The sequence below is a fragment of the Cyprinus carpio genome, chromosome A20 (assembly GCF_018340385.1).
Source record: "Cyprinus carpio isolate SPL01 chromosome A20, ASM1834038v1, whole genome shotgun sequence".
In the NCBI taxonomy this organism is placed as follows: domain Eukaryota; kingdom Metazoa; phylum Chordata; class Actinopteri; order Cypriniformes; family Cyprinidae; genus Cyprinus; species Cyprinus carpio.
The window spans coordinates 155,496-180,166 of record NC_056591.1 but is presented as its reverse complement, the minus strand read 5'-3'; the positions used below and the strand labels follow the sequence as shown (position 1 = coordinate 180,166).

Genomic DNA, 24,671 nt, shown 5'->3' with positions numbered 1-24,671 from the left:
GCGCTTTTTATTTAACTTCTTTTGGACTGATGCATGCAACACCTGCTGAGTGGCATTAAACAGCTTGAAAGATCAAAGACAATTTTTAATATAACTCTGACTGGATTTGTCTGAAAGACGAAAGTCATATACACCTAGGATTACTTGAGGGTGAGTAATTTATGGGCTAATTTTCAGTTTTGGGTGAACTAACCCTTTAAGACCTCTTGGCACTAATAGCTGACTGACAGCAGTGTCACTTAAGCATGGCATTCAAAAATGTAAAAAACTTGAGGACGGAGGATTAACAAGTGCCTGGACTTCAGTGTCAGTACATCTATCGCTGTTTTCAGTGTACGAGGAGTAAAATAGAAACTGTAAGTATATATAAACTGTGAGTTTACAAAACTGTGAGATGTTTCGCATGCCATGCATCATTGCTAGTTCCTATAGTGCTGGGTTACACCCTACTCTGAAGAAGGAGCTTATTTAGTCTACCCAAAAAGGTGTTTCCTATAACTAAAATTGTTAGTAGGTCCTGCTGTGTGAAATCACCAAAAAGCAGGTATTTTCGGCAATAGTTCCTCTGGTGAAAAAGCCTCTAGTATACCCTTTTAGGGGTAAAAACAATACAACAATGCACCTTTGGAGATATCACTCCAGTAACAGCTGCTATGTCCATAACAGCACAATTTTTAATGTAACTCGTATATTTTTTATATGGAAATTTTTTTTTTGTATAATGTATTAGTTGAGAGCAGTGAGCAGCTTGTGTAACGTTTAACTTGACACAATATGGACTTAGGGTCAGCTAGCAGTTTGCAAACATAAAGAGTATATTTGGACAGTCTGATCACCACCCCACCAGAGTACAAGTGTGACATAACAGTTTCATGTCTGTTTCTCCAAGTGTCACTGAGGACAACCAAACATTTATAGGGCTATGTTGTATTGTTTTCTAAAATTAATGTTTGCAACCTTTGGCTTCTTTAGTCCATCTTTTAAATAGGCACTGAAGAAATAAATACATATTTACGTTTGTTGATAAACAACATATCTCTTAGATGATACATTAGATCTGCATTGACATGCACTGAAACACATCATCTTTAGGACTGCTTTCATGCTGAATTAATTTTCCATAAATTATGTATATAAAAAAGAACACAAAGAGTTAAAGGGGTCATATGATGCGATTTCAAGTTTTCCTTTCTGTTTGGAGTGTTACAAGCTGTTTGTGAATAGAAAAGATCCCTAAAGTTGCAAAGACTAAAGTCTCAAACTCAAAGAGATATTCTTTATAAAAGTTAAGACTTGTCCATGCCCTCCTAAAACGGCTCATTCTAACACGCCCCCACATGTCTATGTCATGGTGTGGGAAGATTTGCATAATGCTGCCCAAATGTTCACACAAAGAAAGTGTAACTTTGATTCTCGCTGTAGTATTGTTGCTGCCACCGCCATGTTGTGAAGATGCTGTTTCGTTGTGAAAAGAGGACACAACTAGAAATCAGTGGTTAAGTTGTATTAACAACACTGTTTCAGAACAGTTCAACCCAAATATTTAGATGTGTGCAATACATTTTTTTTTTCGATTGAATGCAGCTGAATGCCTTTTTTAGCACCATTTTAAACTAAAGTATCATTATAAAAGGATGTAAGTTATTAACTTGTTAAATTTCTCATTTAAAAATCTAGTGTTTAATTGTGTCTAAATATTTATTCAAATGAAGAACTTAAAAATAATTAAGCTGGTATGACCTGCAATATTCTAGATATATTTAGTAAATAGCCATACAGGTACCTATGGGTAAACCATGGCATTACAAATAAAAAGTTTTTTTTTTTTTTTCTGACCACAAAATTACTCTAATTTGCCTCTTTGCTTAGGAATTTAAAACCCCTTTCTCTAAATACTACACTAATTGTAATAGAAGTAGAAATATTAAAAAATTATATTTTAAGTCATTAATGGACCATAATTATTGCACAAATAGTATTTAGCACCAAAAGATCTCCTCAAAATATTAAATAAATATTATTGAACTAAAATATACAACACATATTTAGCTGAAAAATAGTTAAGCTGTATGGTAAGTTAGCAATAGGCTTACCTGAGGGTTAAGAAAAAACAGAATAAAGATGATACTGTAAATGTCATCAACGTAATAATCTATGCATAATATGCTGTAATGTTTACCAAAAATTAATGCAAATACCTGTATAATGAAGCTGTCGTCTATCCAACTTAAACCCATGCAACTGTATTGTGTGCTGGTTTATTTAGAGAGCTCCATACATTAGCAGAGTGAGAGCGTGAGACAGAGCCTGGAAGCGTGTGTCTCACGCCAAATGCGTGAGAGTTGTTGAATCTAATCGAAATGTAAGTATTACTACTTAGAAATTAATTACCTCAGAAAGCATTGCTAGCCCACCCCAACACTTATCAACAATAATAATGATAAATGGTGACCAGTAATTATATATTTTTTGTAAAACAAATTGTAATTTGTTTTGTCATATGCCATAGCTATGCATGACTTCACACTAGACAAATGCAGCCAAGATGAATACATCTAAATATTCAGTCAAGTAATGAATGAATGCACAAGTTAATGAAACAATTAGGCTATATTTTATTTACTGGCAGGAGACATGAATAAATGAGTAACCTCCACGTGCATCACTACCTCTAAAACATTTACACAGTAAAACGCTTTATATCTCATGTTGTCAGCATTCTATTTATTGCTAAATTTAATTTCATATTTAAAATTGCATGCTATTTTTTGATAAAGCATCATTTTTGTGGTGTAGTGAACTGGACTGGTCAGCAGAAGGTTGCTGAATCAATCTTTGCAGTGTGTAATTCATCTAAACACAAACTCAGTCATTATTTACTCACCTCCATGCTGTTCAATCCTTGTGTGTGTGTGTTTTCCTCAACACAAAAGGTGATTTTGGTCAAGTTTCTCCTGCTGGTTTGTGTTCATATAGCATCAGTCAGTGGAGCCTGACTTTCAGATTCTTCATGACTTTATTTGATGATGCTTTAGAAGCTTCTGAAACTCAGGTTTCATTGACTGATGTTGTATGAACAGAAACCAGCAGAACAAACTTGACCAAATTCACATCCTCAATGTCTTTTGGTCTTTCTTTAGATGCTCTCGCTGGCTCTGGGGTCACTGAGGATGAAGAGACCACAGCAGCATCCAGTCCTGATGAGAAAACAAGGGCAGATGCAGTGATGGAGAGTCTCACCCATGACACTGGACCATTTCCAGAAAGATGCTGTGGACTTCTCCATCCTCAGTGCACACAGCAGTCTGCAGACATTCAGATCCTGCAAAGATGCACAAACACAAAACAAAAGCAGTCATTTTAACAGCACAGTGTCATTTGATTTCTGTATTAGAGGTAACAAAATTATCCTACTTTATATTTTGATTTCAGGTTTTCCTTTCTTCACAAATGCCGCTGTCACCTGCTCCACCACAAAAGATCTGCATCAAATGAACAGCAATCAAGAATCAGAAAAGTGCTGTAATAACTCCGTTTGAAATTATAATAACTAAAATAAACTACAAGTTAAGATTTAAAAGATATAATAATGATTATTTTATGTAGATTTGTTTGTTTACATAACTTACATTTATCTAAAGCAGTGTTGACAGTGAATTCTACATAACACATCTCTCACTCAGATGTCTGTTCATGTTGTGATGTGCTCATCTGCAATTCTCTTAGAACATTTTCCTGTCTTTACATTACATCCAAATCTCGCGAGAATTAGTGCAATTCTCGCCTACTCTTTTATGAACACGGAAGATTCAAATTCACATTAATTCGCTCGCCTACTGCAGTGAGCTAAACAGAGTCCCAGTAAATGTTGTAGATGAAAATGAGTGTCAAACAGAAAACCAATTTTTGAAGCTGTAACAAAAATAAACAATGATATTGAGGAAATGCTATCTTTTACAAAGTTACAGTCACTTCACATATCTAAAAACAATATAAAAAATGCACTCAAATGTAAGATGCATATAAATCACCTTTACATAACCTAGAACATAGCAATGTTGAGATGAATGAACAATCTAGCATCTAAATTATGTTCCTCAAGTTACATTTAGCATATCACATGTAAATAGTTCTCAAACATGTGCACAACTTATCAAAATACACATAATCATATGTTACGACACAGATTAACCTTTTGAATTTACAGATTGTGCCCTTTCAAGAGCAAAACAACAATGATAGACGTGGTTGCACCTCTATACTCTGCACCATGAGCTCTGAAAATCCCTTATGGCTGATGTGTCAATAGAAGTGACAGTTCTTAAAGTGACCACTAGGTGTCAGTATTGACAAAGTAAATTAGAATATTACCAGGGCCAGGATAGTAAGGCCCTGTCCCAAATGGCACACTCCGGACTTGTGGACTTCCTCCATCTCAGAGTCCACACTTCGGTGACGTCATGTAGTGCAGACCTATAGGGCCCTTGGTGCGAGTCCACGAGGGCGCATTGAGATGTATTTTTGGGACAGACTCGATCGTCACGCCGGAAATAACGGTCTGGTTGTTTTTTGACAGGAGCTGCAGGTTTGGGGAATATGCTGCCTATTGTTGTTGTTGTTGTTTTTCCATTGTGTTTGCGAGATGGCTGGCCATGCAGAGAAATCATATACGGAGCCGAATAAACTGAAAGGTCATCTCATCAGTCCCTTTATTAGATAAATATCACAAATATCTTATACAAATATTATAATATTTAGCATCGAGAACAGGTTTCTTTTCTTTTGCCAAATATTATCTCCATGTCAACTACACAGCCTGCTTTTGCTTATGCCACCTGGGCATTAGACAATATATACATGCTTATTGAAATAATGTATACAGTTGTAATAATACATAATGTTCCATTTGAACTAAGATTACCATTTTAACACATAATAAACATGTGCGTGAGTTTCAGATGAATTTACAGGTTTAAATATAAATACTAGGTTTACATATGACTCAGTAAAACCCTGACATTCGGTTCTATTTATTTAATGAATCATAATGCGACCGCTTCAAGGGTACAAAGGAGGCGCTGCTGAGCACACTTCAGAGCGTTAAAATGCTGAATGGGACAATTTATGTCCACCAGACCGAAAGTCCACATGAAGTGCTCCATTTGGGACAGGGCCTAAATGTGTGCTGTGCTCAGATGAGTCCACATTTCAGCTTGTTTCTACAACAGTGGTTCCCAATCCTGGTCCTGGAGAACTCCCAACACTGCATGTTTTTGGTGTCTCTCTTATCTGACACACACATTTCCACACACATTCTCCAACCCTGCTTCAAGAGAGCTACTGTCCTGCAGATTTCAGCTCCAACCCAAATCAAACACACCTGAACCAGCTAATCAAGGTGTTCAGGGCTACTTGATACTTACAGACAGGTGTGTTGGAGCAGGGTTGGAACTGAAGTCTGCAGGATGGTAGCTCACCAAGAGCAGGGTTGAAGATCCCTGTCTTGGAGTCTTCACTAATGAGTTGAATCAGGTGTATTTGAATAGGGAGACATCTAAAATGTGCAGTGTTGGGGGTTCTCCAGGATCAGGATTGGGAACCACTGTGCTACAACACCGTGGTTCTGTAGACCAGTGGTTCTCAATTCCAGTCCTCGCGCCCCATGCTCTGCACATTTTGTATGTTTACAAAGAGAGACATACAAGATGTGCAGAGCAGGGGGCGTGAGGACTGGAATTGAGAACCACTTGATCAGTCCAGATCTGTCTCCTGTTGAAAACGAATGACCAGTCATGAAAAGTTGAATCAGACAACAACGATCACAGACTGTTGAGCATCTGAAGTCTTGTAACAAGCAAAACTGGGCAAACATTTTGATTGCAAAACTTTAACAATTAGTTCTCTCAATTCTCAAATAATTAAACATTGTAATTAAAAGGAAAGTTGATGTGACACAGTGGTAAACGTTCCTCTGTCCCAAGTGTTTTAGAGTGTGTTGCAGCCATCAAAATTTGTTTATATTTACAAAATAAAATTAAGTTGGCCAGTGAAAACATTGGAATTCTTTTCTTTAACCTTTATTTAATTAACTTAAGTACAAAGAAAATTTACAAATAACATATTCTTGATTTTATGGCATTTCACAAAACGTCCCAACTCTTCTGGAATCGGGATTGTAAAAAAGGGCTTGGACCCGGAAAGAGTGACATGACGTGTGGTAAGATCATAGAACAGTGTGTGTTCTCTAATTCAGTGTTTCCCAAAGCAGACCTGGAGACCCTTATTGCTGCACACTTTGTATGTTTTCCTCATCTAACACATCTGATTCTGCTCACCAGCCCATTAGTGTAGACTATGAGACGTGAAATAGGTGTGTCTGGAGACATGGTGGGGGGCTCAGAGCACTGCTTCTTCTGTGATACTTTTGCATCTTTTTTTAAAGCTTGAAGGTAGTAGCTGTTCACTGCAATTGTATGGTCAATTGTATGCGAGCAGGACTTTATTTCTTTTTTGTGGTCTGACAACAAAAGAAGGTCACAGGGCATTATAACAACACCTGAGTGATTCAATAAAGTCAGAATAACTCCAAAGGTAGTCCAAGGCATACAAATAAATAAAAGGGGGCGAGGCCTGGTTGAGTTGTGTTAGTAGTATTTTCTCATTATGTTCAAGAAACACAGATCTAATTTACTTATACACATGCAGTGGTTTACATTCACAGACATAAACAATTTTATGTGAACTTGGTGTTGGTGCTATGGTGTTTTTGACAGCTGGCGTGAAAGTGTCATCTTTCCACGGGTTCCACCGGGTGTCTGGGGGGACTGGGGGGAGTTGGATGATTCTAAGGGCCCACGCACTTTTGGGGCCCCAGAGATCTGTTTTATTAGCAGTAACAATACTATAAGTAATGCAACAGAAATTATAAATGTATCTACCAAAGAGATACAAAATTTCTACAAAATATCTACAAATAAAACAAAATTTACGGCTTATCTCTGCATTTCTGACAAAATTACCCCCCTCAATTTACCAGTTGCTGATTGCGATGCAGATTTTTTCAAATAGGATACACATCTCGACCACAGAACATCTCTGTTCATGGTATGTTAACACACAATTCTATGTTTTAAAATATTCACACTGAGCCAATATTTATTCTGATGACTTTTGTGTAACTGATCACATAACTGAACTGTAGCTAGTATGAGAAGCCTAACAAAATGCTTTCTCTGTCCAGATTTAATAATAACTGACACTTCAAATCAACATTTAAATTTCAACTTTTACTAAATGTAGTCTTTAATAATGTCTGAAAATATATCAATGAATAACCTGATACAAGTAACATGCTTTATGTCTTAAGTTTTCATTCTGCAGCAAACGGTTTATATGTATTTATATATAGGGCTTTACAGCCATCTAGAGGTTACACCCTGATATTGCAGAAGATAAATGGTGCATAATTTAGAGGTCAATTTTCAGTAAAATCCCCTTAAAATAACACGAATATTAAAGAAAAAAAATATTATTGAGCTAAAATCACAAAAGCACAAATATGTATTCATTTTTATATATAACACTGTCTCCATTAATTTGTATGTTCACTTCTATAAGTGATTGGGCTTTTTAATACTAGGATTTTGTTTAAAATCCCCCACCGCAGCCGCGCCCTACAACGTCAAGCCCCACCCCCAGATAAAATATATTCCCATGACTATGGGAAGGTCTCTGACTAAATACTGATAGCTAGTGGTCAAAAGCAATAGCAAAAGTAATAGGTCAGTATTATTTAATTGCAGGCAAAGATTTTGGATAACTAGGTTGGCTTGTATGTTTGGTGCGGTAGGGGGCCCAACCTCATTTTCTTTCATAGGTCCCAAAATTGCTAGTGGCGCCCCTGCATCTTTCTATACACAAGCTTTACATGTGTGTGTCTGCTGTCAATTTTTTTTATAATTTATCAGAAGTTTAAGCTAACGAGGCCTTTTTAAATGCATGCCAAGAATAAACATCATGACGAGGAAGAACTGCATCATCGCAAAGAGAGTGTACAGTATGCTTTGTGTCAAAAACTTTGATTGATGAGGATCATGAAAATTCAATTGTTTGGAAATGTGTTTTTTGTGTGGGCCATTGAAAACTGTTCAAAAACTATGTGCTTTAAACTTTTAAATGTGAAACGTGGTATGATGATTAAACGGGATAAGGGAAGTTTTTATTAAAGTTTTTACATACACAACGCATTTCAAGAAAAACATTAAAACATACACGAAATAGAAACAATGTAATGACTGTTTTTTTCCCAGAAAAGAGTAAAAAATGGGTGAAGGTATTTATTTAAGTGTTGTTAAAACAATTTAAAAACTAGTTAGAGTTTGTAACAAGTTAAATAAAAAGAAAAGTAGGGTACTGATTATCTATCTAAAACAAACAAACAAAAAAGTATCAGATACGTTTGTTAAACAGTACATGACAGTCAAAATCGTGTAACATTACAATTTAAAAGTTAGAGTTTGTTACCAGTTAGAAAAGAAAAGGAAAAATACAGAGGTTTGAAGTATTGGTATCTTACCCTGATCTAAAACAAAAAAGTGTCCTTCCAGATACGTTTGTTAAACAGCATGTGGCAGGCAAAATCTTGTAATATCGCAATTTAAAAACTATTTAGAGTTTGTTACTAGTTAGAAAGTAAAATAAAAAATGGTGACTTGTCTTACTATATTTTAAAACAAAAAAGTATCCTTCCAGATATGTTTGTTAAACAATATGGTAGTTTTTCAGTGTTAAAATTTTTAAAAGTTAGAGTTTGTTACCGTTAAAAAAAAAAAAATGTTGACTTATCCTGTTAAAATTCCAGCGTACCGCCCGCGGGACACGCAGTGCTTTGATGGTTAACTTCGTGAAACACCAAAAAAAAAAAAAAAAAAGTGAAACGTGTTATATATTTTTGGAAAGCTGAGATTCTTGCGATTCGAATGATACTAACTATTTTAAGAAACCATTAACACAGCAGGTACAATCAGTGTCTTTGTCTGACCAGAAACAACCGAAAAAACAAGAATAGAACTGAGGAAACTCACCTATAATGCCTTTAGTTTGTCCAAAAATCCATTACATTCCAAAAAAAACGGTGTAGTTACACTGGAAAGGGTCCAGACTACTATCCAATTCAGTGAAATATTTTAGTCCATAGCAAATGTATATGTTGATAAACATCCACAGACTGAAGTAGTATCATCTCAGATTAGCCGATAGAGCAATCAATACATCTGTGTTTCCTCACGTGTAACTTGTGTTTGCCTGCAGAGATCACGAAAACAATGGTCTTAAAATGGCCGCTGAACTCTGCCCTTTTGATAGACACCTCTCTTGAGCCAATAGCTGCTTCTATGAGGTGTTTATGGCCAGTTATAGCCAATAAGCTTCACCTTCAATGGACTGGTCAGCCTCTCTTTGATGGACAATAGATCGAGCCTATTGCATCAGAGTTTGGAAATGACGGTCGTTTCTGATAGCCAATGAAATTCTGAAAAGATTAATATGCATTTTTAGTCGGGGGGATCAAAACTATCAACACATAGCTCCGTGCGCAAAGTGAGACACGAGCTCGTGCGTCATGCGCCATGGGGCGGGTGCATAAGTCACTCATATAGTGGACCGTTCTCAGGGAGTTTTGAGCTTGGAGAAAGTTTGACGAAGAGAGAAATGGCGAAGAGAACGACGAAGACAAACTTTTCACTCGAAGAAGTTGTGGAACAATGCACTCGGCGTGACAGTGATGAGTCGGAAGATGACATTAGTGACGAAGAGCGCACGTCTCATCTGTTGACTCCATAGAGGAGGATCTGTTTTTGGACGGGGAGGACGTCACTCTCGACAAGTAAGTGGTTTCATTAATATTTGATAACATTTACTGTATGTACTGAGGTATGTGGTGAGACCGTGTCCGTGTGTTGGTTCATTTATTCGCTCATACAAAAGTTTGGTTTTGCTGCGCGCATGTATCCACGCCTGTGTTTGTTTGTTTGAGGCGTCACGCTTTCGACCATGTTTTGGTTAGCGCGTGTATTCATCCCTTTGTTTGTGGGTGCGTTTGGAGATGCGTCATGCCTTCGACCGTGTTTTTGTGTGAGCATGTATCCATGCCTTTGTGTGTGTGTGTGTTTGAAACGTCACGCTTTCGACGGTGTTTTGGTTAGCGCGTGTATTCATCCCTTTGTTTGTGGGTGCGTTTGGAGATGCGTCATGCCTTCGACCGTGTTTTTGTGTGAGCATGTATCCATGCCTTTGTTTGTTTGTTTGTGTGTGTGTGTGAGTGTGTGTGTGTGTGTGTGTGTGTGCATGTATACTCATGCACCGGTGTAAATGTCTAATTGTTTGATTGCATGTTTCTGTTTATTTATGTGTGAGCATGGGGGAAAAAGTAGAATACAGAAAAGATGTAAATGTTTTGTAAAATTATTTATTTTATTTTTTATCACAGACAATCACCTGACACTGAATCAGATGAAGACCGGGAGCCAGTGGAGAGACACAAGAGATGTGTTTATGTTCAACAATCCACACAGCCCATACTGGGGATACCATTCAGAGGAGAGTCAAAGATGAGGATGGGCATTGGGTGTTGTGGGACATCTCTGTTCCACCAGCAGTGAAAGAGTACAACCGGTAGGTGTTATATAATCAACCATCTTTTATTCTATTTGAAAATAAATAAAATGTGGCTCAATGTTGTTTTGTTCTGTCCATACAGGTGCATGGGTGGAGTGGACCTCTCTGATGCCCTGATCAGCTATTACAAAGTCATCCACAATACCCAGAAGTGGTACTTCATGGACATTGCCATTGTGAATGCCTTCCTTCTTTACAAGGTTATCACTAAAGGTAAAGGACAGGTACCAATGCACCAGAAGGCATTCAGAGAGACTCTTGTTGAAGAGCTGCTCCATCGCCCACTCCACACAGAGCACATCACAAGCCTGTACATATAAGTGGAGACCGCACCACAGGTCGTCTGAGGTGCAGACATTGCCATGCAAAGACACCTGTGAAGTGCTCTTCTTGTGATGTGCCTTTGTGCTTTTTGCCAAGTCGTGATTGTTATAATGAGTGGCATGTTGCCAATAACCTGTAACTTATTTTTTTATAACTACTATTTTTTTTTGTAAATAGTTATATAGTGTAATTTAGTGTGTTTTAATAAAAAAAAAAAAAAAAAATATATATATATATATATATATATATATATAATTATTTATTTATTTATATATATATAAAATAAAAACATAGCACTTGTTTTGTCTCTTTATTTGCACAAAGTTTAGTGTCAAGAATTGAAAAAACAAAAATGATTGACAGTGAATCTGGATAAGGAATAGAATAGCCCTGAGTGTAACCTTTCATTAGAGACCAAAATTATGACTGTAAGTTGAAGCATTCAAAAATTACTGCCTTTTATGTGTCAATGGTTACAAAGGGCTATTTGGAGTCTCCAAGTGGCCTTTTTTGGGGGAGCGCCTAGACATAAACTTATATAAACAATGTGTAATACACAAATTTTCTAAGGGTACTGTTAAAAAATTGGTAAATTTTGCTTGGTAAGGCTTCATGCTTTGATCCCATTGTGTTTTCCAGCTAATAGCTCCCAACAATAGTCATCTGCAGGCATCTATTTATAAATAAAATGTAGGCGGAAGTGTTTTTTTCCCCCTTTTTACTGTGTTCCAATTATATTACTCAATATCAGTAAGTCTTACAGTGATTCTGACTATTTAGGAGAAAAACCTTAGAGTGTCACCTTTCAAAATATACCAAAACCATGCATATACTCCAAATGGTTCAAGAACAATGTGCAATTTACTTTGGGTATGTCTTTTTTTAGGCGTTTTGCTAAAATTTGACCGGATCTTTATCTTACCTTGATCTAAACAAAAAGGTATCAGAAGAAGATACTTGTCAAAATCTATGTTGTAGTCTATCATTACAATTTAGAAAAGTTAGCTGTTTTGTCACAATGGTAGAAAATTTAAACAAAAGAAAAAGAACAGCATATTTACGGTGATCTAAAAGAAAATGCATCAGACATGGTCGTTAAAACACCAGCATAAGATACTTGTCAAAATCTATGTTGAACTCTACCATTAGCTACGATTTTAAATAGCTAGTGTTTTGACACGATGGTAGAAAAAGTTAAACAAAAGAAAAAAGATCCCCGCAAAGCTTACATTGTTTTCCATCACATCAACCTCACACGCTGCTGACAAACTCAGAATGAGCTCAGGAGTGCTCCGGTCAAACCACACCCACTAACCGCCCCTAACACTGGAGGCCGCAAACATAGATTTAAATGTACGTTAAAAGAATTAAAGTAATGTTTTTAATAAATCAACATCATTTCTCAATTGATGAAAACATTCTATCTTTTTTTAACATTAGACCGGCATTTTTTACTTTAAAATTAGGATAGCCTATACAAGTTTTTCTAAACAATCACCTGTAAGCCACAGGAAAAACTGCTGTTTGGTTTGTTTTATTTTAGTTTAGTTATTCACACTTAATTTAGTAGTCTAATTCCTTTAATCAGTCTTTTATTTTTGTCAATCTTAACTTCTAGCATGCCCATTAGCTCTCAATGGCGCCGCACACGGCTGCTTCAGTGCTTGGCTCTCCAGTGTTTGTACTGTTTTTGTTCGTTTTTCCTGTTTTTTGTTTAACAAACACGATCAGTTTCACCAGGGAAGAACTGCTGAACATTCGGCAGAACACACCACAAGATCTTTTACCTGATTTCAATTATTCAGACATTTTACTGAACGTTGTTATCGGAGGAGCAGCGGTGCTGATCAAATGCTACAGGACGTGCACACAGGGAAAGCGAGCGGGAGCGCTTGTCAGGCTCAGGAAGTTCTTCCTTGCCTATCATCCATCCGGCAAATCTCCACTCTCTACCCAACAAAACGGACGAACTCCTTCTGCTCTTTCAGACAAATAAGGATTTCTCACACTCTGCTGCTCTGTGTTTCACGGAAACCTGGCTGAATGACGCCATACCGGACAACCCGCTCCATCTACCAGACTTTCAGCTGTTTAAAGCAGATCGCGATGCAGAATCAACAGGGTAATCGTGCGGCGGTGGGACATGCTTTTACATCAATGAACGGTGGTGTACCGATGTAACTGTGTTAAAAAGAAGATGTGCTGCTCAGATCTAGAAGTGCTCTTTGTCAACTGCAAGCCGTTCTATTCGCCGCGGGAGTTTCACTCGTTTATTCTGGTGAGTGTTTACATTCCTCTGCAAGCGCACGTAAGCCTGGCTTTACAGAAACTCGCTGATCAGATCACGGAGACAGAACAGCAACACCCAGACTCTGTTTTAATCATTCTTGGGGTCTATAAAGGGAATCTCTCCTGTGAACTGCCAAAATACAGACAGCATGTTACATGTCCCACCAGAGACAGTAACATCTTGGATCACAGTTACACCACAATGAAGGATGCATATCACTCTGTTCCACGAGCAGCTTTGGGGCTGTCTGATCACTGTCTGGTTCATCTTATACCGACTACAAGCAGAAACTTAAATCTGCTAAACCTGTTGTGAGGACTGTGAAGAGATGGACCAGTGAAACGGAGCAGGATTTACAAGCTTGTTTTTGACCTCACAGATTGGAGTGTTTTTTGAAGCTGCTACCACTGATCTGGACGAACTCAAAGAGACTGTGACATCTTATATAGTTTTTGTGAGGATATATGCATTCCTACCAGGACTTATTTAACATTCAACAATGATAAGCCATGGTTTACAGCAAAACTCAGACATCTCCGTCAGGCCAAAGAGGATGCCTACAGAAATGGGGACAGAGTCTTGTACAATCAGGCCAGGAACACACTGAACAAAGAGATTAGAGTGGCTAAAAAGACCTACGCTAAAAAGTTGGAAGACCAGTTTACTTCTAACTACTAACTAACTTCAGTGTGGAGAGGACTGAGAGCCATCATTAACTACAAGACACCATCCCCCTGCACTGAGGCTAATCGATGACTTGCTAACGACCTGAATGAGTTTTATTGTAGATTTGAAACCCCCAACACCCATTCTGACCATCTCTCTACACGACCTTTAACACCTCCTGCAATCCCCCTCTCCACAACTCCATGCTCTCAAATCTGTGAAGATGAAGTGCACCAGGTCTTCAGGAAGAAAGAACAAACGAAGAAAAGCACCAGGCCCAGATGGCGGTTACCACCAGCCTGTTTGTGAAACCTGTGCTTACCAGCTGGCCCCCATCTTTTCACAGATCTTCAACAGATCTCTGGAGTTGTGTTTTTTGAAGTGCCTTCCTGCTTCAAACGCTCCCACCATCATCCCCATTCCAAAGAAACCCAAGATTACCGGACTTAATGACTACATGACCATGAACTCTAACATCCGTTCGTAATGAAGTCGTTTGAAAAAAACTGGTTCGGGCTTATCTGAAAGACATCACTCGGACCTTACTGGACCCCTGCAGTTTGCTTACCGAGCAAACAGGTCCTTGGATGATGTAATCAACAGGGGATTTCACTTCATCCTGCAACATCTGGACAAAACAGGGACTTATGTGAGGATCCTTTTTGTGGACTTTAGTTCGGCTTTCAACACCAATTCTGGACCATCTCTCTCCACGACCTTTAACACTCCTGACAATCCCCCTCTCCACAACTCCTGCTCTTCAAATCTGTGAAAGATGATGTGCAACCAGGTCTTCAGGAAGAGAACAAAAAAGAAGAACGCACCAGGCCCAGATGGCGTTACACCAGCCTGTTTGAACAAACCTGTGCTGACCAGCTGGCCCCCATCTTTTCACAGATCTCAAACAGATCTCTGGAGTTGTGTGAAGTGCCCTTCCTGCTTCAAACGCTCCACCATGCATTCCCCATTCCCAAAGCATCACCAAGATAACAGGACTTAATGACTACAGACCCCATGGCTCTAACATCGTCGTCATGAAGAGTCGTTGAAAAAACTGGGTTCTGGGCTTATCTGAAAGACATCACTGGACCTACCTACGGGACCCCCTGCAGTTTGCGTACCGAGCAAACAGGTTGCCGTGGATGATTGCAATTCAACATGGGATTGCACTTCATCCTGCAACATATCTGGACAAAACAGGGACTTATGTGAGAATCCATTTTGTGGACTTTAGTTCGGCTTTCAACACAACATCATCCCAACAGCCCTTCCAGACGGCAAAGCTGACCCAGCTCTCTGTTCCTATCTCTATCTGTCAGTGAGATCACCAGCTTTCTGACCAGATAGGCGAAGCAGCTAGTGAGGATTGGGGAAATTCATGTCAAACAGCCGACTTACACCAACAGGCTGCGGGTGCCCACCTCAGGGGTATGTGTTCTCCTCACCAGTCCCCCACTACTCTTCCCGCTGTACACCAACGACTGCACTTTAAAGAACCACCACTTAGGTTGTCAAGGCTCCTGAAGTTTGCAGATGACACAACATGTCTCATCTGCCTCATTCAGGATGACAGTATGAGTCCTGCTTACAAGGACGCAAGAGGATTAGAGCGAGGCTGGAACTGTCTGGTGCAAGTCTTAAACAATCCTGGAGCTGAGAAAACACCTCTCAAAACTAAGTGGTAGATGATCGTGGACTATCAGAAGAACCCTGTCCCAACCCCCCTGCACTCCCCCCGCTCTACCCTGCATTACATGTACAGCACTGTGAGCTCTGCAGTGGAGTCATTCAGATTCACTGGGATACCATGCGCATCTCTCAGGACCTGAAAGTGGGACAATCACATGACTCGACTCCATTCGTGAAAAAGGCCCAACAAGAGGTTGTACTTCCTTCGCCAGCGAGGAAGTTTAACCAATGCTCTAGATCAGGAGCTGCAGAAACAGTTCTACTCAGCTGTCATTGACTGCTGTTACTGTGCACTCTTCAATTACGTGGCTTTGTTTGGTTCAGCTACAAAATCAGCCATCAGAAGACTACAGAGAATGGTTCGGACTGCTGAAAGGAATTACTGGTACTCCCCTGGTTACCCTTCAAGAACTGTATAACATCTCCAGAGTGATAAGCGGCCTCAGAAAAATCACGCGGATTCAGCACATCCAAGTTACCCCCATCTTTGAATTTTTGCCATCTTGCATAGGGCGCTTCCGAGGCTTTGCAAATACACTGACAGTCAGGTCACAAGAACAGTTTCTTACCCCAGGCAATCTACCTCATGAAAAAAGTTTAATGTTACCCCATTTATGCAATTAAAAAAATGTTGGCAATATCCTTATATTTATTTGTTACCCCTCCATCCTAGTACATCCGTTGCATCTTACTCAAACGTATTCCATTAATCATTTCATCGCACAATTGTTTATACCTTTATTTATTTGCAACACAGGTTGTTTTTTTTACTGTGTGTTGTCATCTGTGTACGTGGAAGCCTAAACAAAATTCTTGTATGCACAAAGCATACTTGGCAATAAAGCTCTTCTTCTGATTCTGAATTCTCATATTATCAGTATAAAACACACGTATGTGCATACAATAATTTTACTGAATGAAAGCAAATGTATACTGCATAATAAAATCAGTATTTCTCTTTGATTTTCCTTTGTCGTTAGACGTGTTATCAGTGAAAATAGACGTACAACCATACTAAACTTTTACAACATTAAACAAAAAATTTTTTTAGTTATTCACGCTTAATTTAGTAGTCTATGTCCGACACCTGGCTCACAGTAGCATGACATAGGGAAAGACACACAGATGGTTAATGTAAATCCAAAAAATAATAGAGTAACAGTGAAATTGTTACAAGGAAATCAGTAAGGTTGAAGTCAAGGAAAGGACGAAGTCAGTTAATTGAGAAGCAAGAGAAAACATAATCAAAAAGTGTAGTGCAGCATACAGGTAAAGTGTAAAACTATGTGCAATGCAAAAAAAGAGTAGGTGGTAGGATGGTGCTGCCACCAGCCCTGGAGGCCCAGAGCAAAGCAGAGACATGCAGCCCAGAGCAAAGCCCTATGGGAACCAAATGGGCAGGAGATATTTTTAAACAGACCCGCCAATCAGCTACTGTGCGATGGACGCGAAAACAGACAGCTCCCCCTTCAGATTGGGGGGAGAGAGACGCCCCAAACTATTCCTTCCATGTGGGGAGTCAGCACACTCCAGCAACAACAAAGCCGGGCTTGAAATATAACTTCCCTTTATATCGGGACTTCTTTTTGTCAACTCTTAACTTCTAGCCTAGCGTTTATTCTTGTCACAAACACTATGGAGACTGAGAGTTTAGTGAAAGTGCAACAGTTTTATTTACAATTTTGGTAATGTGGACAAGGTGTTGTTGACGTTGTTGAGAAGGATACCTCTCACCGAGCTCTGGAGAGATCAACCACACGGAGAGAGTCAGCTTAGGGTATGTCACCGGAGATCGTCGGGGGGATAGTCTGAGGACATAGGAAAGACAGGTTTTAAAAGTGAGAGGTCGGGCACACAGTATCATGGTTGTGAATTGTAACTGTACACATGATATGGCATATCTTTATATTATGTTCAAGCGTGTGTCTGTGTGTTTGTGTGTGTGTGTGTGTGCTGTGTGTGTGTGTATATGTATGTCAAAAGTTTCTTGTATGTGTAGGCCTGGAGAGTCGCTACTTACTGGCATCAAATCTAGTTGACCTCCGTCTGGGAGATTGTACATCGCGATAGACCGCAAGTTGCCATGGAGACAGCCTTTATCAGGTCCCAGACCGTCAACAATCAGCAGAGTGTCTGTGTAAGTTGGGGGGAGGACGCAAGAGCGTCTCACGCTAGTGCTCTCCTGGGGGAGTTTGTTGTTTCCACAGGCGGCCCTTGGGCTGAGGCCAGTGCTGTTTAGGGGAGGCCGAAGCAGAAAGATTGGGATTGTTTTGGTCTTGGGGTGAGTTAGCAGCATTCCAATTTACCGACTACTCTCTTAGTCCATTCTGGTCTCCAAATCGATCCATTTGCCTTTGCAAAGCCGTGAGCTTCTCCGTGATGTGTATCCATTATTGCGGTTAATAGTCCCAGTCTCAGTGCTGGCTGCTATGCCCACTGCTCTATAATCAATGCAGGGCTCAAGCCCCGTCCTTCTTGCCCATGAAGAAGAAGCGGAGGCAGTCGGTTGAGCTGGATGGTTGGATGAATCCTTGCTTGAGGGGCCTCCTTGATGTAATCCTCCATAGCCTTGCTGCTCCGGGATGGATAGTGGATAGATTCGACCCTTAGGGAGTTTAGCATCAGGCAGCAGGTCGATGGCACAGATCCCATGGCCTGTGAGGGGTGGTAAGTGGGTGGCTGGCCTGCTTGCTGAACACATCCTGGAACACCACATAATCAGGTGGGATTTGCCTCAAAAGCGTTTAGCCAAAGAGTTCACTGACCAGTCAGAGGATGTGTGTCCTGTTGAACCTTTTTAATGACAACATCTGAAGAATTTACATAGGGTGCATCTGACCGATTGTTAGGTAAAGGATTCTTGAAGATGAATAATAAGCTATTTATCTTTCAAGATGGAGGGTACTATCAACAGCTGCCACGGGACGATTTATTGTTTTTAACAAGCTTATCAGTCTATGAATATAAAGAAAGGAAATGTTGTTTTAATTTGTAGTTAATTTAGTTTATTCAAGTTATAATAAAACATTATTTTTATTCACACCTCGATTTTCAAGCCTCAACACAAACATACACTGCAAATGCAAACAAAGTACACAAATCGCAAACATACAATCACCACAAACACACACACACACAAGCAATAAACACAAAGAACATGAACATACAAACAAACATGAACATACAGACTAAAACTTACAAACAAACACAAATATACACCCAAACGAAATCAAGTACACAAACATGCAAACAAACAAACTAGGTCAAAAACACAAAACATACACATAAAAACAAATACTCTACACAAACAAACAACAAAAACAAACATACTGTACAAACAAACATACAAAAACACAAACATAATGTACAAAAAGCAAACATACAAACATAAAAACAACAGACACAAAAATACAAATGCAAAACATACTGTACAAACAAACATACAAACAAAAACTTACAAACAAACACAAAAATACACCCCCCCAAAACTCAAAACAAGTACATAAGCGCGCTAGGAAACAAAACAAAAAAACTAGGACACAAACACAAACATACAAAATATAAGCATACTGTACAAACAAACATACAAAATGCAAACAACAAACACAAACATACAAATGCAAACATACAAACATAACAAACTAAAATATTACAAAACAAACACAAATATACAGCCCCAAGCTCAAACAAGTACACAAACATACATAAAACAAACCAGGTCACAAACACAAACATACACGCAAAAAAACAAACACTTACACAAAAAAAATACAAAGAAACACAAACATACTGTACAAACAAACATACAAATGTAAACAACAAACACAAACATACAAACATTCTGGCACAAACATACAAAAGCGTAAACAACAAACACAAACATACAAACACAAAAAAGAAGCTCTTCCTGTGGGTGAAAATGAGGCTGTCATAAGGGTGGTTAAGGCAATGGACTAGAAATCCATTTGGGGTTTCCCACTTGCAGGTTGAACCCTGCAGGAGCTTCTGAGGTGGTTCGGCAAGTTACTTTGGCTTTCTGTCATGATTTCTGTCGGCTCGTTAGGGAGGCTCATGAAGTGAAACTGAGTGAGTAGAATAAGACAGACCTACGAAATGTGCAGTGCCGTGGTTGCCCAGCGACGCACTGAACAAAACAATTCCAAAGGAGGAGACGTGGCAGCTTGATTTCATCTGGTTTCGGACAGGCGTTTTCTCGCTTGTCAGAGGCTAGCTTTGCAAGTCTCCTACAGCAGCCGCGGTGAGACTGAGCTGACTTATGTTTGCCAAGCAGGTCAGGCAAGCCAGTGTGTGCACACAACCAGAGCAAACAGGGAGCACCAAGTGCTGTTGTGGCCGAGGTTAAGTCGAGGACTAGAAATCCATTGGGTCCCCGGGCAGGTTCGAATCCTGGAATACGCTGAGGACGTGAGGGAAAAGTGTCCGTGTGTTTTTCTTTCACGTCCTATACAGATTTGCTAAAACGTGCAGTCCTCTTCAAGTGACAAAGACGCCGCTGGCCGACTTTTTGTATTCGGGCTGCAGTGAGGTCCCGCCACCAAGGTTGAACGACAGTGGCACGCAGTGATGTATAGTGGTAGTAACTCTACGTTTGTGGCTGCAGCAAACCCCGGTTTGAATCCGGGTCCACGGCATCCCTATGCTGTTGAGGCAACAGGAGGTGAGCAAAAACCCTTATGTGCCACCTAGAGTAGATGTCAGGGTAAGTGGATTTTTTTCGTGGTAGATCTTGGTTGTTACCCTACGTGTGGTTCGCCACCAGAACGTGGTTGGTAGCAGGCGGGCACCCAGGTGGGGCTAGTCGTATGCCCGAGAGGTTAAGGCGATGACTCGAAAATCCATTGGGGTTTCCCGAACGCAGTTCGACCCTAGCCGACTAAGGGGAGTGGTTACGTGAGGAACGAGTATCTTTAGCTCTCTGTCAGATAATTAGACGCTTTCTACAGATGCCGAATAGCCTGTCGCTCTCTCGTGCCACAATGTTGTGCTTTCTATCCCGTAGCAAGTTGTAGACAAATTCGTTCTTATGGGCAGCTTGTGGGAAAACTGCTGTGCACGATAAATGAGGAAGAAGCTTTCACTGCGCATGAGCCCGGATCAGCTCCGTCGGTAGAGCATCAGACTTTTAATCTGAGGGTCCACGGGTTCAAGTCCCTGGTTCGGGCGAGGGTAGTCTTCTTGTTGGTCGGCGTCAGCATGCATATCATGTCAGTCCATCACTGCTGCTGACTATCTACAAGAGGGCGTTCCGCCATGATCACTGTGGACCTGCGCATCTCCCTTGTTTTTGCCACCTGATTCTGCTACAACCGCTACGGGATGAAAGCCACAAGCAATTGTGGCAGAGAGAGCGAAGGACAGAGGCCATAGAAAGCACAATTATCATGACAGAAAGCCAAAGTAAATCGCCAAACCACCCCCGTAGTCGGCAGGGTTTGAACCTGCGCGGGGAAACCCCCAATGGATTTCAAGTCCATCGCCTTAACCTCTCGGCCACGACTACACCCACCTGGGGCCCGCCTGCTCCCTTTTCTGGTGGCGGTCAGCACAGGCCAAGCTTCAGAAAAAAATCAAGCTGAAGGATGAGGTGGCAAAACGTGTTGCTCAGTCCCTGCTGCTCAACAGCATAGGGATGCCGTGACCCGGATTCGAACCGGGGTTGCTGCGGCCACAACGCAGAGTACTAACCACTATACGATCACGGCGTGCCACTGGCTCCACCGTGGTGACCCCTGCAGCCCGAATACAAAAAGAGCCAGCGGCGTCTTTGTCCATTGAAGACGGACTGCACATTTCGCAAATCTGTACGAGGGACGTGAAAGAAAAACGCACGGACACTTTTCCTCACGTTCTTCAGCGAACAGCGTAGTCGGCAGGATTCGAGCCTGCGCGGGGAGACCCCAATGGATTTCTAGTCCATCGCCCCAACCACTCGTCCAACACTACACAAAAAAAATCAAACTCTGCCCTGTTTGTGTGCAACACTGCTGCCTGACCTGCTTGCAACCTAGTCAGCTCAGTCACCCAGCGTAGATTGCAAGCTAGCCCTGCAAGCAGAAAAAACAGCTGTCCGAACCAGATGAAATCAGGCTGCCACGTCTCCTCCTTTGGAATGGGGTTTTTTCAGTGCTGGCCCTGGGAAACCACGGCACTGCACATTTCGTAGGTCTGTCTTACTCTACTCACTCAGTTCACTTCATGAGCGTTATTTCCTAATGAGCTGACCATCAGAATCAGGTGTGCCAAACAAGGGAGATGCGCAGGTCCACAGGAGCAGGGCGGAACGCCACTCTTGTAGATAGTCAGCAGCAGTGATGGACTGACATGATAGCATGCTGACGCCGCCAACAAGAAGAAGACCCTACGCCCGAACAGGGACTTGAACCCTGGACCCTCAGATTAAAAGTCTGATGCTCTACCGACTGAGCTATCCGGGCTCTTGCGCAGTGAAAGCTTCTTACGTTTTATAGCACAGCAGTTTTCCCACAAGCTGCCCAGAAGAAACGAATTTGCTACAACCGCTACGGGATGAAAGCCACAAGCAATTGTGGCAGACAGAGCGAAGGACAGAGGCCTTAGAAAGCACAATTATCATGACAGAAAGCTTAAGTAACTCGCTGAACCACCCCCGTAGTCGGCAGGGTTCGAACCTGCACGGGGAAACCCCAATGGATTTCAAGTCCATCGCCTTAACCACTCAGCCACGACTACACAAAAAAATCAAACTCTGCCCTGTTTGTGTGCAACACTGCTGCCTGACCTGCTTGCAACCTAGTCAGCTCAGTCACCCCAGCGTAGAAAAAAAGCTAGCCCTGCAAGGAGCCCTGGGAAAACAGCTGTCCGAACCAGATGAAATCAGGCTGCCACGTCTCCTCCTTTGGAATGGGGTTTTTTCAGTGCTGGCCCTGGGAAACCACGGCACTGCACATTTCGTAGGTCTGTCTTATTCTACTCACGGCGTTCACTTCATGAGCGCTCCTGCAGCCTAACGAGCTGACCATCAGAATCAGGTGTGCCAAACAAGGGAGATGCGCAGGTCCACAGGAGCAGGGCGGAACGCCACTCTTGTAAGCTGTGTCCCAAAGTTGAGTGTGCACACTTCGAAGGCCACGGACTTCGAAGACCAGACCTCCGAAGTGCACGAAGGGTCCTCCGAAGTGCGTGAGATGCTCCGCCTTCACAGGATTTCCTAATTCCGTCACCAGGTGTTTCCGATTAGCGCTCTGTCGCATAGCAACGGTGAGAGAAGAGCGCTGACGAGAGGGCAGTCCTGCCATGACAGGAGGAGCCAGAACTATTCATTTTTGTTTTTATGTTTTACGTCGTAATGGAGGAGACTGTGATGAACCTCAGGCTTAACCAAGACCGAGGCCAGGTAAACTACACTGGTTTGCTGCGATCTTCGTCGGATTACAACTTTAAATGCAGGTACTGGCTTGGAGCTTGCTTGAATAATGTAATGATACATACGAAAAACTACAAAATACACACATAGCAGTTCAAATGCTGACTGATATCTTACAAAGGTGCAATTTTATGTAGTTTATTGTCTTTACCATATGTAGACAGGTTTACAACCCATATTTTTTTAGGCAGTTAACCATAAAAATAAAACTGTATTTAAAAAAAATAGAGCATAGTACAGCTTAATGTCCAGCAACTTTAAATGTAATAACCTTGAACATATTTAGAAGTAAACTGAAACATACACAGAAGTGCAGCAGTATTATTAATGTAAAACCATCCCGACAAATTCTTTTTTTCAAGACAATACTGCACATACCTTTAATTTTACTCTCAATACCTGAAGTATATTAAAGTATGCAAGATAATACTTTTACTTAAAGGATAGTTCAGCCAAAAATGAAAATCCTGTAATCATTTACTCGCCCTTCAGTTGCTCCAGGTTTGTAATTTATATTTTTGGGTAAACTATCCCTTCAGCTAAGGTTTTGTAATATTATGAGTAGTAGTTTTTCCCCAGTCTGTGGTAGAGTAGTTACTAAAAGTAGTTTACTAAAGTATGTCAATATTTCTTGTACTAATTAAGTTGTCATAGCTCTAAACAATTTCTCTTTTCCCTTCTTTCCCTAAATCAGACCGACCAGACCCCTGTACTGCAGGATAAAGCTGAATGTGGCAGCGCTGGACAGGTGTTTAATGGTTTTTAATGGTTTTGGCCCTGACAGTGCTGCTGGATCTACTGGGAAGTGAACAGCAACAGTGATGGTGTGCCACGATCCAGACTCTGGTGTTTCTCTTCTGTCTGCTAGTGGTACATCATACAGATGGTCTCCAGAGTGTTTGAGATGTCCCTCGTTCCACTGTCACCGCATCGTCCTCCGAGTCTCTGAGGAGGTGCTGGCCATTCACCAAGAGATTCACCTCCTGAAGACCCCAGAACACACGGAGGCAGGGCCGGGCTCAAACTGATGCTGTTTTCTGATGTTAAACCTAAGCTATGTTGTAAATGGTTGTAAAAAAAGTACTTTCTATTATGTATAGAACAATTTGTTTTTAATGTGTAAAAAAAAGTATTTACAGGACAAACAAATAAACATATAAAAGAATGTTTTGTGAAAAAAAATTATAAGCTACATTAAAAAAAATAATGTACATAAGCACTTTTCTTTTATTTACACATGTGAATATGCAAAACAAAAATACAAAATGTTCATAAAGTACTCAGGCTTATTTACGAATAAATTACACACAAAAAATGAATAATGTATACAATTTATGCTTTCATTTTTAACTTGCGTCACAAAAATAAACTACAAAAATTAGGTTGTTTCATTGACAATATGACATTTAAAAAATATATTGGAAAAACTGTAATGTACTTATTTTTCCCCACTGTTTTCTCTTGGCTAATGAAGAATGTATTTGTTTGAGTTTGATGTCCTCCCTGTCCACTCGCTCCCTCACCTGTCTCAGGATACTTCACAAATAAACCATGCCTGTTAACAACAAAAAACACATGCTCACATGAAAAAAAGACATATTAAAA

General features: G+C 40.5%; 2 long non-coding RNA genes and 5 other non-coding genes across 7 annotated transcripts; 2 read left to right on the top strand and 5 right to left on the bottom strand.

Annotated features, from left to right (window-relative positions):
- The first annotated feature begins 219 nt into the window (after window positions 1-219).
- Window positions 220-3,561, top strand: LOC109051878. Its single transcript, XR_006162703.1, has 3 exons — window positions 220-356; window positions 2,267-2,362; window positions 3,433-3,561. It is a non-coding gene; the product is annotated as an uncharacterized LOC109051878 (long non-coding RNA).
- Window positions 3,191-9,214, bottom strand: LOC122148921. The gene is made up of 3 exons (XR_006162702.1): window positions 9,084-9,214; window positions 3,415-3,482; window positions 3,191-3,322 (listed from the first exon to the last, which is right to left on the bottom strand). It is a non-coding gene; the product is annotated as an uncharacterized LOC122148921 (long non-coding RNA).
- Window positions 9,215-20,751: 11,537 nt separating this feature from the next.
- Window positions 20,752-20,827, top strand: trnak-uuu. The gene has a single exon. It is a non-coding gene; the product is annotated as a tRNA-Lys (tRNA).
- A 254-nt stretch (window positions 20,828-21,081) lies between these two features.
- Window positions 21,082-21,164, bottom strand: trnas-uga. Its single transcript has one exon. It is a non-coding gene; the product is annotated as a tRNA-Ser (tRNA).
- Window positions 21,165-21,294: 130 nt separating this feature from the next.
- Window positions 21,295-21,366, bottom strand: trnah-gug. The gene has a single exon. It is a non-coding gene; the product is annotated as a tRNA-His (tRNA).
- A 659-nt stretch (window positions 21,367-22,025) lies between these two features.
- Window positions 22,026-22,098, bottom strand: trnak-uuu. The gene has a single exon. It is a non-coding gene; the product is annotated as a tRNA-Lys (tRNA).
- A 192-nt stretch (window positions 22,099-22,290) lies between these two features.
- trnas-uga lies at window positions 22,291-22,372 on the bottom strand. Its single transcript has one exon. It is a non-coding gene; the product is annotated as a tRNA-Ser (tRNA).
- Window positions 22,373-24,671: the final 2,299 nt, after the last annotated feature.